At 41.8% G+C, this 16740-nt stretch overlaps 1 pseudogene; it reads right to left on the reverse strand.

The window, feature by feature from the left end:
- The window catches only part of LOC102774160, an 85471-nt pseudogene that overhangs the window by 32715 nt on the left and 36016 nt on the right, over positions 1–16740 (reverse strand).

A 16740-nucleotide genomic window follows, 5' to 3' on the forward strand; every position in this document is an offset into this window, starting at 1 on the left:
AAAGGTTAAGGAGCTTGTCCAAGGTTAACTATTATGCTCTCCTGCTTCTCTGAAAGAACAGCTATGTATATGTCACACTAGTCAAGTCGAGAGGCTGAGGTACGTTCAGCACTAGGTAGCATGGTAGCTCTGCCCCGCCTTGTTTTTAGGGCGACAGGCGCAGTAGAGGTTTGTGTAGAGACAGCCTCCAAGCCAGGCTGACATGGGTAGATGTCAGCTCGTACTAGCTGAGTGGCCTTGGGCATGTGAATTAACCTCTCTGAGTGTTAGCTATTCACTGCATCTGTAGTAAGTATATAATGTCTATTGCTTCTGTGAGGATTAAGTACGGCTCCTGGCAAATACTCAATAGGTAGTAGCTAGTATTCACTCAGCTGAAAGCTCTCAAAACAAGCATCAGACACACAGTCACCACCTAATACGTTAATCAAAATTTTATAATAAATAATGGCTATAGGTCTAAACTGGCATGCAACAGTAGATACATAGCCACACCACCACAAATCTTGAACAGTTTCTTTGCCATACTGTTTGGGGAAGATTCCAATAATTTTTCCTAAGTGTTTCCTGGGATAGTTAAGAACCAAGACACCAAAAAGAAAGAAAAGGAAAGAAAAGAAAAGAAAAAAAAAGAAAAGAAAAAAAGCCAATGGGTAGTACACCAATGTGTTAGTTAGCAGAATGTTTTACTTAAAAACATACTTTAGTCCTGCCTGGATAGCTCAGTTGGTTTGAGCATCTTCCCTAAAAATACATCAAGGTTGTGGGTTCGAAACTTGGTCAGGGCACATATAAGAATCAACCAGTGAATGCATAAATAAGTGGAACAAATTGATATCTATCTCTCTCTAGCTCTCTCACTCTCAAAATCAATCAAACAAATTTTAAACATAGTTTAAAAGTTAATTTAAAAATGACATTTGACAAGTCTTTGATTCTAGAAAGCCAAACATTTCAAAATTAGTAAATCACATATAGAAAATGGGCAGTCTCCAAAGACCAAAGAAAGAACATATATTACACATCACATGTCAAACTTCAGAGGAAACCACCTGATGAGGTTAACCTTCTGAATGGGTGCGAGCACTGCGTTCTCTCCTCCCCCAGAGGGGAGCCTGCTGACCAGCCCCTGGCTGGGCTATCCCCTCAGTGACCAGACAACAAACTTCATGTGTACCCAGCATGTCAGCATGTTCTGCACTCACACACAAGAATATAAAAATATTGGGCAACACCGCCTACAGGGGCACAGATGGACATGTTCCAGGGCTGCTTCAAACCAGGATCTAGGGTAAAACAAGCTGGACAAGCCATGTGCAGATGCCCCACCCCCGGACAGGACGCAGGATTCTCCTTCCTGGAGACAGACTATATTGTTACAACAGGCTTTTCTATTTTCCTTAAAGACGGCTTCAACTATAACAGCACAAACCAAACATCTGAAATAATGAGTCACCTATTGGCTTGAATCCGAAACACCGGGTCAAATCCAGTTTAAGCCACATCAGTGCTTAACAGCAATGTGAGTACAGTGAGTGGACGGATTTCTGCACCCCCCACCCCCACCCCCACAGTTTACACAGACTTTCTATCGGGGGGCGGGATGGTGTCTTGGGAACAAGAGGTACGGAGAGCTGTCCTGGCTGTTCAGCATGGCATGAGGACAATCCATGGCACTCCAGGTCTCTGAAGTGCCCCTCCTTAGAGGGGATTCCAGACAAGGAAAGCCAGAAAAGAAACTCAAACTGCATTTTTTCCTTATAAGCATTTCTGGCAAAGGGTACGCTGGGAGAAAGGGGGGTTTTCCTGAACAATAATGGTATTAAGGAATATCACCCTTATTTGTGGATTTAGGTTAAATTTGTTGTTCTTGATTATAGTAAGTAATAAAATTGAAATGTTCTTTCATCAGTTTTAGGGGGGAAAGTGTCAATTCTCCAGCTGTTCTGCACTGAAATGAAGAAATGGGTTACAAGAGTTATAATAAATTATAATCAATATCATATGACATCCAAATTATACTTTTTTCCCTCCTTCATGATAGTATGTCTACAATTAAAGCCAAATAAACATTATTGGAAACTGACTTGAGAAGACACACAGCTACAAGATTATGCCTGAGGGAAGATGCAATGAGAACGGGTCCTCATTCCACAAGACGACTTCCAGCACACACCAGCCCGCCTGAGCTCAGCTAGCTCCGCGTGGGTGATCTCGCAGGAGATAAGAGCACCCGGAGGAAGACCCCTCCGAGGTACTTCACCTCTGCTGAGCAAACGAGTGAAGCACGCAGACATGAATGATACAACATCTGAGTGAAGTAGCCCTGGGAGGGAGAAGTTCCAAGAGTATTTTTCATGGGTCTCAGTTGTCCTTTACCGTACATCACTTTTACCTCTTCTAAATCATACCAGAAACGTGAGGAAGAGACGCACAGAAAAAATTACTGATCTTTGGGCAGTCCTTGTGATTTTCATCTCCTCACTCCAATCCTGGGTGAAGGAGTCGTGTGCCTGTCTGCAACTGTCCCCTGCAGCCCTGTCCCAACTGCCCAAACATCAGGTCCCCCGGAGTCCAAGCACTCAAAACCCAACCAGGAACCCAGAGGGAGGAAGAGGCTCTGAGCAGGGAATTGTTGTCCAAGACCAGCAAACCACATTCTGACGCTGGCAGAACACAATTTATAAATAAACATCCAGAAAAGGCAATTCCTCCTTTTATGATCATGTTGATAGTCTCTTCTGTTCTCAACTTTTTGCCCTCTTCCCTTTAAAACACAAAAAGTAAGTGACTTTGCCCTGGTCAGGTGGCTCAGTTGATTGGAGCATCATCCCGTACATGAAAAGGTTGCAGGTTCGATTCCAAGTCAGGATCCTCACTTACCTACGTTTTAGGTTCGATCCCCTGTCAGGGCACATATAGGAGGCAACAGATTGCTGTTTCTCTTTTTCTCTTTCCCCCTTCTTCCTCTCTCTCTAAAAAAAAAATCAATAAAAACATATCCTCAGGTGAGGATTTTAAAAAAAATGATTTTAAGTTGTTTATGTTCCAGTCTGTAAATTCCTATAAAACCAAACATTTAAAAGGAAATTCAATTTGTAAGTACTGACTTCATAAATCACAAAGTAATATTTAACATACCAAACACGATCATTTTGTCAGCAATGCAAATGCCAAGCAAAATCCCAGCCCTTGTTCCCTAAGAGAGTCACCTATGGGATCTGGAAACTCACAGAAGATCCACCGCAATAAACCAGATGGCCTGGGGGAGGGGGTACCGCCCAGGGCATGGAGCCAGGAGATGAACTTATAAGCCTGGCTTTTCACTTCCTGTGTGAGCTCAGGTACATGACATCTCTTCCCTATCTCCTCAATTCTAAACTGGGAGCACTGTGTCAAACATAGTCTAAGTCTCTTCCATCCTAACACATACGTTTTTTTCCATTTTCTCCCAATCCTAGAGTTTTTCTCACTTAGGAATCTTACATCTCTTAGTATGGGGCAGAAGCAAGGAAAAGTGAAGAGAAATGTGCCAAGTGCATCTCAGGGGACATGAACAGACTGATCCAATAGGATAAAAGGATGTGGGAGAGAGGAATTGGCAGGGCAGACTAGGGAAGACAGTGCATAAGAAGCTTGGAAACCTACAAACTCTAATCCTTCATTCTCTCCGTCCCCGCCCTCCAACCTTTTAAGGCACCGAACAAAAGAAAAGTTGGGAAGGAGAGAGAAGTGAAGTAAAAGACAGTAAGTCAATGAACATCTGTCAAATGAACGTTATGCTATATTATAGAGCAGAAAAGGGTTTCAGTAAAGAGCCACATGGTCCCTAAACTCTAAAGATTTGTGACGGAATTCAATGGTTCTCACACTTCATATGCATTAGCAATGCCAGACGAGCTTGTTTAAGAAATACAGATGCCTGGTTCCACCCACCCATCCCAAACAGAGTCAGAATTTCTAGGAGGCAGAATTGAAATGCTTTTGTTACTCAGGACAACTTGACAACAACAACTAAATAACAATGGAAGACAAGTGTTGGATAATGCAGTTAAAATACACAGGCTTTTAAAGGCAACTCTGACTTAGTTACAAGGAACAAATACAGGTTAAGACGAACTTTCCCAACACTATATGCCAAGGTGCCCAGAAGAGCCACAGTGAACTCACAGGAGAGTGAAGCGGTATTTACATTTTTTCAAAGAAAAAATAAGTGAACTGTTGCCCGGCTGGTGTTGCTCAGTGGTTGAATGTTGATCTATGAACCAGGGGATCACAATTTGATTCCCAGTCAGGGCACATGCCCAGAGTTGCAGGCTTAATCCCCAGAAAGCGGAGTGCAGGAGGCAGCCAATCAATGATTCTCTTTCATCATTGATATTTCTCTCTCCCTCTCCCTTCCTCTCTCTAAAATCAATAAAATCACTTAAAACAAATAAAAAATAAGTGAAATGTTGGCCCCTTACAACTAGATCAAGTTAATTCACAGATTGCATTACATTCCTTTTGATGACAGCCTCTTTGTGAAATTGGGTTTTTTTTGGGTTTTTTTGGCAATTGTTATGATAAAAAGTCAAGTATATTTGAAAATCAGTGTGGAGCAGGAAATGAGAATGGAAATGTCCAAGCTAATTCCAAGGTTTGAGTGAATGGGTGAACACAACTCACTAGTAAATAACAGTGGTTATTTAAGAATGAAATAAATTTTAAAATTTTATAAAGTGAAAAACATTCTTTTTCATTTATACGTATTACATTTTCCAATGGCAACTAAGTTGCTGGGACAAAGACTTAATAGGTTGTTTGTACTTAACCACTTAATAAATAGAACTGTTCGGTATTGAAGACACTTAGAACACCGTGAACAGAGATGCTCTGGGCACTGTGGGTCAAGGCAACCTTACGACGAGACGCTTTTCATAGACAACTTAATTCACTGGATCAAAACAGACCTGCTTATGTCGCATTCAGTAGAGAAAGCATTCTAGCTGCGTTCCACAGAGTGCTTCTCTTGGTACACATGAGAGCAATGGGTAATCACGAATGTCTATCCACTAATTGGCCAATAACCTCATGAATTCCCTTCTTCCATGTTATATTTCAAATCACATTCCAAAGTAAAAAAAAAAAAAAAGTATCTTGTTTTCATGATACACAGGATTATATTTGTGGGGTCTTCAAACACAAGCAAGTCTCATTTCACAAAATTTGAATGTACAGTAGTTTCAATCACCGACTTGTTAGACACTCCAAGCCCAGTTATCCTAGGTTCTCAAGCAGCAGGAAATGTGGGGCTCTCTAACAGCTGGAATACCCGACTCCCGAGCCCCTCCAAACTGATCTCCAGCCTTTTTCTGGCAGTGGTATTTTTTTGTTTGTTTATAATACATCGGTGGGTCCTCTGTCCTCACAGGTGTAATTAATGTTATGAGTTTTATTTTCTCAATTTATGTGAATTGGATTTTGAGTCTTACATGATTCCTAGAGATAAAAACTTCCCAAGATTAAAAAGCCGAGGGTAAACCCTCCTCTCAGCAGGCAGAACTTTAATGAGAGGAGACCGTATGTCTAACACGGGCTCTGCCTGCCAGTTCAAGGATTGAACAAATAACAGCCCTCAGCACTGACTGCCTACCCTGGGCACCTGTCGACTGGACGTGGCTCAGGTGACAGCGCAGTGGCCAGAGCGAGGGAGACATCCTCTGCAGTGTCACTGCCTCAGCCATGCTGAACGCTGAGCCCTGCAATCTGGGAATTTTTAAATTGACAGCTTCCGGAGTTCTCTTTAGAAAACGCTTGAAAAAAACACAATTTTTGAAGTGATTATTCAGAGTCAAGTCTCTGACTATAAGAAAATTTTTAAGTTACCAAGCAAATCTTAACTGAGCCTTGCAGCAATTTATCTCTCACCTAGATTAGCACTGAGCATGCAATATACTGTCAGGAAGAGCAGTTTCTTCAGGCAACAGGGGAGCTCAATTAAAGGAGCGTTTCCACACGTGAGGTTATTTTGAAAGTTGAGAGCAGTGCACCTACTTAATTCCTATACTTTTGACATTTTAAAGGGGAGGTTTTTCACTTTGAAATGAGGCTTTCAAGTAAAAAATAAAATAAAATTTAGGTATATTCTTGTCAAGGGAGCAAACTAGATACCAATTCTAACAAAAGCCTTGTTATTTCGTATTAACCAGATATATGGACATACCAAAGTTTCAGAGCAAAAGTTAATCAGTGAACAGCTTCAGTTTGGGGTTAGTGAAAAGAGAAGCTAAAATTACTGCCTGAGTCAAAAGATACTTTCTCTACTTTCTGAATTTCAAAAACCAAATCATAAATCTTTTGGAGAAAAAAATAACTAACGAATGCAAGCAGACCCTCTCGGTGGGATATCACTAACAAAACACAATGAAGTTGGTAACTCAAGTAAATGCGACGACTGAGAAAATACTTCCCACGGGGAACATAAATAGCAAATGGCCAGGACAACACTCTGTGACGGCTGTGTCTGAACTCCAACTAGCCGCTTAAAGGAAAAATTAACTGAAACACCAAAAACACTAAAAAGTAAAAGGAACCACATTTAAATTGGCTCCACACTTGGCCAGCACGTTTGCCATTTGCCAGACCCCGCAGGCCAACAGGGCACCCAAGTCAGAAAGATCAAGTAACACCAGGCGGGGAAGCCGCTGAGGAAAACCTGTGAAAATACAGTGACATCCAACGACTCCCGCCATTTGGTCTGGTGATGAAAGGAGAAGTGAGATGTCACCGAGGATGATAGATATCTAGACCCCTGACTTTTCTGTGAGGATAAAGTAACGGCGCGAATGCCTCTCCGTGAAGCGCTGATTGGCTTTGCCTTCAGATGGAAGCCGAGATGGTTCTACCATGTTCACAAAACCCCCTCGGACAACGCAGTCCCAGAGCGGACGGTGGCGGGAGTGCAGTCATGATCACTCGGGAAGCCTCTGTGCAGGACAAGTGCCCACAAACAACACTAATGATTCTCAGATTCACAGTGAGGGACTGGCTCTTTAACACGGAGATGTTTGTACTTAAAAACAAACAGGTAAAGACTAAATCTAATTAGAGTGTCAACATTTCCATGTAGCCAACTTATACCACCAATGAATTCAGCAGCATTAGAAGGGAAAAAACAAAACAACCAACACCTTCCACCCCTCACACTCACTCCTCAGGGGCGGCAGGAGAAAAAAGAGAAGCCAGGGGACTGAGGGGAAGAGGGCGAAGAGCGGGGAGAGAGGAGAGAAGGGGGAGAGGGGGGGAGAGGGGGGAGAGGAGGGCTACTTCTCCAGCCCTTGAAGTCATCCAGTTCATCCAGCAGGTGAACCAAAACACAGGGGTAGCTCGTCACCACATCCCTAAACACTGCAGAACAGTTGTAAAGGTTGCGGCTGGATCTCAACACATGCATTTAATGCAAGGAGTAAACTCCTCACAAAAAATTAAAAACTGTTTTAAAAATATATTTATGTGGAACACACAAAGTTTATTAGACTCTTCCCCTAAAAATACTAAGGAAATATGGCACCTCATTTAAAAAGTGTTTCCACTGAAATTTCCACCAGAAAAGGAGAACATATTTGACACATACCCTGGAGAATGGCAAGTCATTGATCCAGAAATACACACACAGTTAAAGGGGATGATGACAGCAATGAAGATGGGAAATAGAAAAAAGAAATTAAGGCCCAAATGACACTGACATTTCTGTGACTTGTTATAACTACGTGGCTGCAAGACAGGAAGACTCCTGATTATGTCACAAAAAAAGTACATTTCCTTACAAAACCAAACAACCTAAAATTTGTATCTGCCAGCTTCTCTAAAGGTGTTTTATTCGAGTTAAGGAAACGCAGCCTGGAAAGGAACACATCTGTCTCAAATTCTTCCTTTTTTTACTCAAACAAAAAAAATACGGCACCAGAAAAGAATGGCATAAATTTTGCTACATAGAGATGGTTGATACTTTTATTAGATTTATTTCTATGTTCTTAGAGAGCGTACAGCTGTCTGTGGGGGAGTAAACGAGGCCGTGAATTTGACATGTTTGCTTTATACCAGCCGTGGGCAAACTATGGCCTGTTTGAAATGAATAAAACTAAAAAAAAAGACTGTACCCTTTTATGTAATGATGTTTACTTTGAATTTATATTAGTTCACACAAACACTCCATCCATGCTTTGGTTCCGGCCCTCCAGTCCGGTTTAAGAACCCATTGTGGCCCTCGAGTCAAAAAGTTTGCCCACCCCTGCTTTAGACCCTTCACCACCAACAGGCATCACATATAAACCTGAGGATGAGCCCAGTGGTGAGCGCTTACCTCGGTCAGAGGATGCAGGTCTGGAGTTCAGTGAATGCACCCAAGACGACTCCTAGAGCTCAAGGACGTCGGGGAACAAGCTGCCAATGCTTTGTAAACCCCAAGCCAGAGGTCTGCTGCCACAGGCCCCTTCGCCGGCAGAGCAAACCCCAGCTGCTCTCGCGCACTGAGCACCGAATATGAGGCAAGCCTGTGCCAATTAATCCCTGCACAGCACGTTATTTCACTCAAACCTCACCACCCACAATGAGGCAGGTGCACTTCATGAAGCTAGAAACAGGCTCAGAGGAGTGAAGTAACAGGTTGGAACCCATGCCTGGCCGGCTCCACAGCCCGTGCTCTTAACCACCACACTGAACTAACTTATTGATTAGCTGACAGCAAGCAAAGTCTCCATTTAGAGATCTGAACACTACCATTCTCTTACCAGCAAAAGGTTTCAGACCTCAGAGACAATCCCTTTTCCTTCCAGTCATTTCTCTCTTCCTCATTACAGCCCCTCAGAAGGCCCCAGCAGCAAGGGAAGCAGCAACAAGGGAAGCAGCAACAAGGGACAGGTGCTACAAGGGTTTATACTCTTCACCAGCATTTCTCTTCAGGGAAATATCTCCCCAAGAAGGGACCTCCCCAATAAAGGACCCTGACGGAGGGAAAGCAGTCTGCTTAGAGATCTTTGCAGCAGGCTTATTCATGCCAGCCTCAAACTGGAGAAAATTCAAATGTCCTAATATGGGAATTAGCTGAACAACACACTACAACATACAAAATGATGAAATACTAAATGGGCTATGCAAAATGAGCAGCACGTGGACAATGCAGCTATATGGAATGTAAAGTCCTAACCATGTTAAATATTGCAAATGCAATAGTATTAACCTACCGCTTAAAACCACAAAACGGTCCCACACAGATACAAGTTCAGAACCAAAATAAGAAGATATGCATGACAATTCAATCTGCGATAGTTTGTTGCTATGGTGATCATAAAGCTGCTGAAAAGGAAAATACCAACTGTAAAATGTCAGAAAGAGACCACTAATAAGATTGCTATGTGATCAAAGAAACATGTGTCTTCATGCTAACATCACAGGCACACTCTGAGCACTGAAATTAATTTCTGAATTTGCGTCTTAACATACCAGTCTGCTCTGTAGCTTCTTGAAGGCTGGCTTTAAAATAAAGTCAATAGTATCCCAGGGAGAGTATTGAGGTCTGAGGTTCTATCTCAGTGCTGCTCAGGAAACATTCCTTTAATCCTTTCTGTTTATTCTAGGCCCTGCATTTATGAATTCTCTAAATCCCTTCTACTTAAACCATACTCCTAAACCCCTAGGACTAAAGACATGCTGAGGTTTCTACCAGAATGTACTTAACCCTATGCCTGAAAAAAGTGTTTATACAATTTCATAGTTTAGTAATTGCTGAATGAGCTCTTACAAAATAATGTGTCCGAAAACTCATTTTTAAAAATGTGTTTTGTCAGAAAATGTGGCAGGAGGTTTCCATTCCTCCGGTGGAGTTCCCCCCAGCCCCACTGCAGACTTCGCCTGTGTCCATGGGCTTCTGAAGGCGGGTGGCAGAAGCCATGGCTCGCCTGGGGCTTAAATTACGTTTTGCACATTATTAGGAGGAGACGTTTGATGAAAGTCTTTCCATTAACTGTGGATTAGCTGACAAAATCAGACCTTCTACAGGACATCCTGACAATCGATGCAACTTCCAAAGCTGGCGGGATCAGGAGCAAGCCACCCACTGAGGCAGCGCCAGCCTCTGGACAGGGTGACATGATGGGAAAGAGATGGCATTGATGGGGGCATCAGCCATTCCAGGAACCTGTTTCATGGCCACTTCTCTGTCACTCATTACTGCCACCATCCTTCAGAATCTCACCAGGTGTTTTAGGATCTTCTACGTCAGCATGACACCCACCAAGATCACAATACCACTTCGGACTAAATAGAATTCGGACAGGTCACCTCATATACCTGGCTTCGGTGGCAGGCAAATTCACAGAAAGGCAGTGTCTTTACGCTTCTACGTTAAAGTATCAATTTTAACTAAATCATTCTTACTGACATACTTTCTCCTTTGATCTTTCATAAACTTAACTTAGGAATCAAGACACAACAACCTGTAGATTGGTTATCTTTAGATTAATTAGCTCTACATGTTAGAATTCCTCACAATTCAATATGATCCAAAGATTAATCATTTCTGTATAGAATTGTCAGCAGACAATATTGTTTACAATCTGCTTACAGTCTAGTTTGAGGTCCTTCCAAAACTTTCAGAGTTGCTATTTAACCCTCACAATCCCCATATAAAGTGAAATTTCTGTACTCAGCCACCTTCAAGAACACAGTTAGCAAAATTAACAAGTCCAACATGAGCTCTGATAAAGCAATAATAAGATTAAACTGTTGTCACCAGCCACAATTCTGTCCTAAAATGTATAACCTGATTCAACTCACTTGATATTTACCAAGAGCCCACTTTCTAGGTAGTGTCCTCAAGACAGGCTTCTTTAAGAAAACAGAAATAGACAAAATTAAAAATGTAACAACCTCATGTATATCCTTAAACATTTAAAAGAAAAAAAAAACTGGTCCATGAAACCCAAAGGCCCGGGGACACTGATTTGAAAGATTTGACTGCCTCTCTCCTTTCCCTGAGCCTAAGTGGCCATCTGGTTTCCGATGAGCGTCTGGAGAAGCGGCATTAACTTTTTATACCACCGGGGACTAGGTCGTGAATTACTGCTCAGGGCTCTTTAATGTACAAGACAGAAATTTATTAAATAGCAATGAAGTAGTAATTACCAAATGGTTCCCCGGTGGCGCAAAGAATCAGTAATTAACCACCACTTACCGCAATAGGATTGTGAGTTATTAAATGGCACTGAAGGAACAGTTCATTAAATAGTACCTTAGTGTCCTGAAAGAGTCATTGCCGCACGACTCACCATGAGCATACTTAGGCTCTGGGGGGCTCCAGCTGTTCACTGGGAACAACATAAATGGTCACTTACTCGCCAGCCCCAGCCTGTAACCCTGAGGCACTGTATGCACTGTGCCCCCTCGGAAGTGCCTGCATTCTGACCCCCCTGTGACCTGAATACTGACAAGACAGCAGCCCCCTGGGTCTCACAATCCTGTCTCTGTCCACCAATCCACATCCAAAGCCGTGGCGTGTCTTCTCCCATAGGTTTGTATTTTGCCATTTTGTTGTGAACAAAGGACATTTAAAAATAAACTATGATCTAATCACAAATAAAATGTGCAGCGTTTATTCCAACCTCCTCCAAAATGTCTCTTCTGTGCACCCTCGTCACTCCCCTCCTCTCGGTTCCCACCTCTCATGCCCATTTCACTCTAGACTAGCCTCCGCATAGCTGTCCCTTCCCCCCCTCAGTGAGCCCAGGCCTTTAAATAAAAACTCAACAGGAAGAAGTCATCTACTCTAGAAGGCTTGATCTGACGGGGAGACAAGACTCTCCAAAACTATCTTAAAAGTCATCCTTCAAATTCCAGATAAGTTTCAAAAAAAGAAATCCTAAATTGGTGTTTTTTTCTCCTAAGCTAAAGGTGCCTACACCTTGTTATTGCAATAATCTCACCAGGCAAAGTCCACGTCTCCTAGATCTATGCAATGCCCATGGGGTGCACATAATGAACTTGAAATACTGACTCACTCTGGACAGTAAAAAAACACACACACTAAAAAAAGTTTTTTAAAGGAGATACCTGATATCCTTATTATTAGATGAACTCAAGAAAGTGTAAAAGGAAGATAAGCAATTAACCAATGAACTGGTAAAAAGTTTCAGGTGACACCAGGGGATGGACAAATGAGATCAAGGAGATAGAGTTCAAAGAGGTGGAACAACAGGTCATTAATCACAGGAATCTGGGAAAATGCTCCCAGACTGAAGCAAAGGGAGAAAACATTCTGGAAGAAACCAGAGACAGTCATGAAAGCAGGTGCTTTGTAGTAGAAATGCCAGGCTACTCCCCTGAAGATTACACCTCCAAAGAAGAACTTGAGTTAATTTTTAAAATCCCTAGCAAATTACAAAACAGTATTTGCTACTTCTACTGTCAAAAAGTTCTCTTTAGCAAAGCTTTAGGAGTAATATGAAAATAGTGAACACAACAGATTGTCCAAAATAAAGACTGAAAGGGGGCACTATTTTAATTGCATAACCTCTGATGTGATGATTTTTTTTAAGTAAAAAAAAGACATAACCATACTACAATAATGTAAGGGAACATTCATATTGGATATACGTTGTTGGTTTTCAACCACAGAAGCTACAAAATTAATCATTAAACCTGTCCTAATTACTTATCCAAAGTCTATTTGCCAAGAGAGAAAAAAAAGTAGCTAAAACGTTTGGGAAATGTTATCATTTAAAATCAACACGAGGCTTTCTTTCATTATGGAGTAATAAAAAATGATTCAACCTTTCTGCAGGTAGTCAACCTGTATGAAAATCCAAAATAGTTATACCGTGACTCAGTAGTTTTAATCCATTTACCGTATGAGATAATTAGACAGGTATATTACAAGGATGTTTAATGGAACATTATTCATAACAGGGCAATATTTCACCTATAAGAGATCAGTTAAAGAAATCATACATATTCATACAATGGAATATTCTTCAGATATTAAAAAAAGGTGTCTAAATTTATCGACATGAAAAGTTACCACAATCTACAAAAATAAAATAAAACAATGCTTTATAATATAATCTCATATACCTAAGGTCGTGAGTGTGTACATGTGCATGATGATCATAAAAATATGAGCAATAATTATCTTCAGTGCAGCTCAGATTCAGTTAATGTTTTATTGCTTAATTATTGCCAAAAAAAAGTTTATGAATTGCTACAAGCCATCAAATAAATGGGAGGATGTATAAATTCTTCCAAGGTAATAGTAGTTCTTAAAACCAAACAAAACATGCAGTGTTCATCAAGCAAGGGATACCAGTTCCTGCCCCAGAGCGGGCAGTCAATGGGGCCAGAGCACCGGTAGCTGTACGCTGTGTGGTCTGGCTCCAAGGACAGTGAAGAGGAGGGCAAGGTCAAACTGGGCTGAGGCACTAACAAAGCCTTTCAAAGTGGAACGCAGCCTGGACTTTGGACTCTGTTCCTTGTTAGTTTCTACACCATGACAGTGTAAGAACCACCACCTGACCTGGGGCCATGAGGCTTCTGGTTCTCAATAACTGATACACTGGAGCCTGAGGAGGAGGTGCTGGGCTAGGCCCCAGCCCCAGGAACCACACCAGAGACTCCGGTCAAGAGCTTTTCAGGGGAAACAGCCCCATGTGAAGGCCCTGAGTAGGGCAGGAGCCTGGTGGCCGAGGATCAGGAAGGTCTCAGGGCTGGGGCAGAATGAGCTGGGGCGGTCGAGCAACGGGTCCTGGTGTGTCTAGACAAGAAATTTAGATTTTACCTTATGTGCCACAGGCCAGGATTAGACTTTAAGCAGGGAGTAAATGTAGTCTAATTTGCAGCCTCATTTATATGTTTAAGAATCCTGACAGCTGCTGTATATGGATGGTGTGGAAGCTCAAACTTAAAGTTATACTAAAAATCTATTGTTAAAACTCAGAATGCACATGTGGTGCAGACAAGCTCTGAGAACACACACACACACACACACACGGTAGGTGCTTTACTCTTTAAAAACCCATGAGACACTGTAAAATGCTCCTTTCTAGAGAGTGTATGTTTCTTAGGAACAAGAAAAATAACAATTTTTTTGTGGGGGAAGAGAGGGAGGAGTTTTTCCTTCAAAAGGCGGAACAGAATAGTAAGAAAAAATATATTCTTTTATAGTAAAGAACTGTGCTTTCACTAGACATTTTGTTACAAATTAATGCAAAGTTAGCTGCCCATTGGTAATGGAGCATTTCCTACTCTCTAATTACTATTCAAACTCTGATACTGTGGAAACATCTCCTCTCGGATTAAAGAGAGTCTTTTTAAACTAGTTGAATAATGTTATGGAAATATAAAAGCCACCCTAGTCTTTTGCACAGTTTTCTCTTTAGAAATCCACAATAGGGAAACAGCCAGGAAAGCAAATGGTTAGTAGTGGAGTATGATTTGCATCTTTTAGAAACGGAATGCACTGTATAGTCATCCTTCCAAAACTCTGAACATATGAGTACTGTTTATCTAGTGCCTTCTGTTAAACAGTTAGAGTCTTTACAAATACCGTCCTCATAATAACCCATAAAGAGAGGAGAGTCTGCTATAAAAGTTCATTGGGCATGAAAACTTGGCTCAGTTATTCACAGCTTGGTCCAAAAGCAATTATTAAAATTAATTTTTAACAGCAACGAAAATAATTTGGCTGAACGAGTGAACTAATAAGCAGTCAAATGCTTACCCACGGCACATTTCCTCCACACAAAGGCTGCCATTCCCTGCCCCAGTACCCAGAATTACTTCTATGAAACCAGGCCCTGTAAGTCACAATGGCTCCGAGGCCTGGTGCCAGGGCCTAAATCGAAGGCACTGGACTCCACTTTAGAGCAGCATTTGGTCCTACATTTAAAGTGCCCTTAAAGCTGGCACCAAGGAGCTGGGGAGGTAGTGATTTCCTAATGAATTAAGGCTGAGCCATCCTTCATAATGCATGTGGGATGGTCCACTAATTGCTCGAGGACAGACACACTCACCCCAGCCTCTCTCCTCTGAGCTCCACCACATGCATCCATGAGGATGGATGGGGTAGCTCCCTTTTAGGTCCTGAGTTTTAAAAGCATTTGTGGGGAAAATATGCCTGGGCAGTCCTGGCCCTGAATCTAGTCTGGCCTCCCTCAATGCCCCTGGGCAGACTGGCCTGGCTTGCCTGGGCCCTTGCCAAAGAATCAGGACCACATCTAGCTGGCCCCTAGGAAAAAGGGTCTAATAGAAAAATGTTACAAGACCAACTCTACCTACCTTCTACTGGCCAGCGAGTCTCCTTTCATCTCCAGTGGGTCTCAGGAGGGTGGGCAAAGTCAGGAAGCTTGTTCTTACCAAACTCAGAGTGTCTGAGCCTCTAGGTAAAACCCACTCATTTTAAGGAGAAATAATCTACTTTCTAGCTCCAACTCTAGAATGAGAAAAGCAGTCCTCAATCAGACGATGACAATTGTTTCTCACAGGATTTGGCACCCAAACATAATTTCTATTTTAAGATTCGATCCATTTCATTGTAAGTCTCTAAGAAAAACTCTAAAATCTTTTTATTATATTTGAACTTAAAATCATAGTAAAACCCATATTGGCTCTGTAAATATAAAAATACAGGCATCCATATACCTCCTGTTTAGGAAAAGAAAAAAATAAGTCTAAAATGTTTAGAAACAGGGAGAAGGCCTTAGGGTCCTTTAAGATATTTTATAAGAAGTAGCTATTGAATACTCAAAACATGCCAAGTATTGCTCTAATCCATTTGATCATCACAAAAACCTATGAGGTATTATGAACCCCAATTTATAGATAGGGACTGAAGCAAAGAGACTTCAAGTAACTTCCCAAAGATCACCCAGCGGCTAAATGTTAAGAGCTGGTTTCAAAAGCAGGCAGCCTGGCCTTTTAACTACCAACTGACTCCAGAGCTGGTTTTACCTTAGCAAGTTACTTTATAAATCAAGGTTCAAGACTCTTTCTCCACCATAAATTGCATAAGAGCCTCTGACTTGAATCTCCAATGCGGATAGTATTAACGTTTCAGGAGTGGTGCCTAAGCCAGCATTTAGGATTCCCGGGCCCCATTCCCTAAAAGTCTTTGGGCAGACTAATCTCCCTCCCAGATCCAACCCCCTTCTCCTGCTATGTGGTGGAGGAGGGAAGGGGAGAGGGGAGGGTCAGCACTGCCCCAGTTGAGTAAACAGAAAAGGACATCAAGAACATTTAAACAAGAAGTAGCTGTTAAAAAGCAAAGGCAGATGAAATTTTAAAAAAAAAGAAAGAAAAGAAAGGAGAGACAAAGGGAAGACACATCCCAGATCTCCTGCCTTTTTCTGCATTGCTAAACTGGTAATGAGACTAAAACTCCAGCAGCTAACAGAAAACTGTTTTCCAAAAACAAATCCATATATGGTAGGCATTCTTAATCTGTTCTTTCATAAACCCCAGATTTCAAATTAATTTAGGACCTGCCAGACAATCTTCAATGCACACATCAGTTCTCTTGATGGAGTGTGGTGAGAAGCCCTTCCCTTTATTCAGCTCAATCTAAAAGAACAGATTGCCCCCCCCCCACCAAAAAAATCAAATTCGGATTCAAAACCTGGTGCTACAATGAATAAGAACCTATAGTCTGACACAAAGGAATCACTCATTTGGTTCTAAAAATATAAACAACCCAGGTCAAGCTGATGGATACGC

This window comes from Myotis davidii, unplaced genomic scaffold (assembly GCF_000327345.1).
Source record: "Myotis davidii unplaced genomic scaffold, ASM32734v1 scaffold44, whole genome shotgun sequence".
NCBI lineage: Eukaryota > Metazoa > Chordata > Mammalia > Chiroptera > Vespertilionidae > Myotis > Myotis davidii.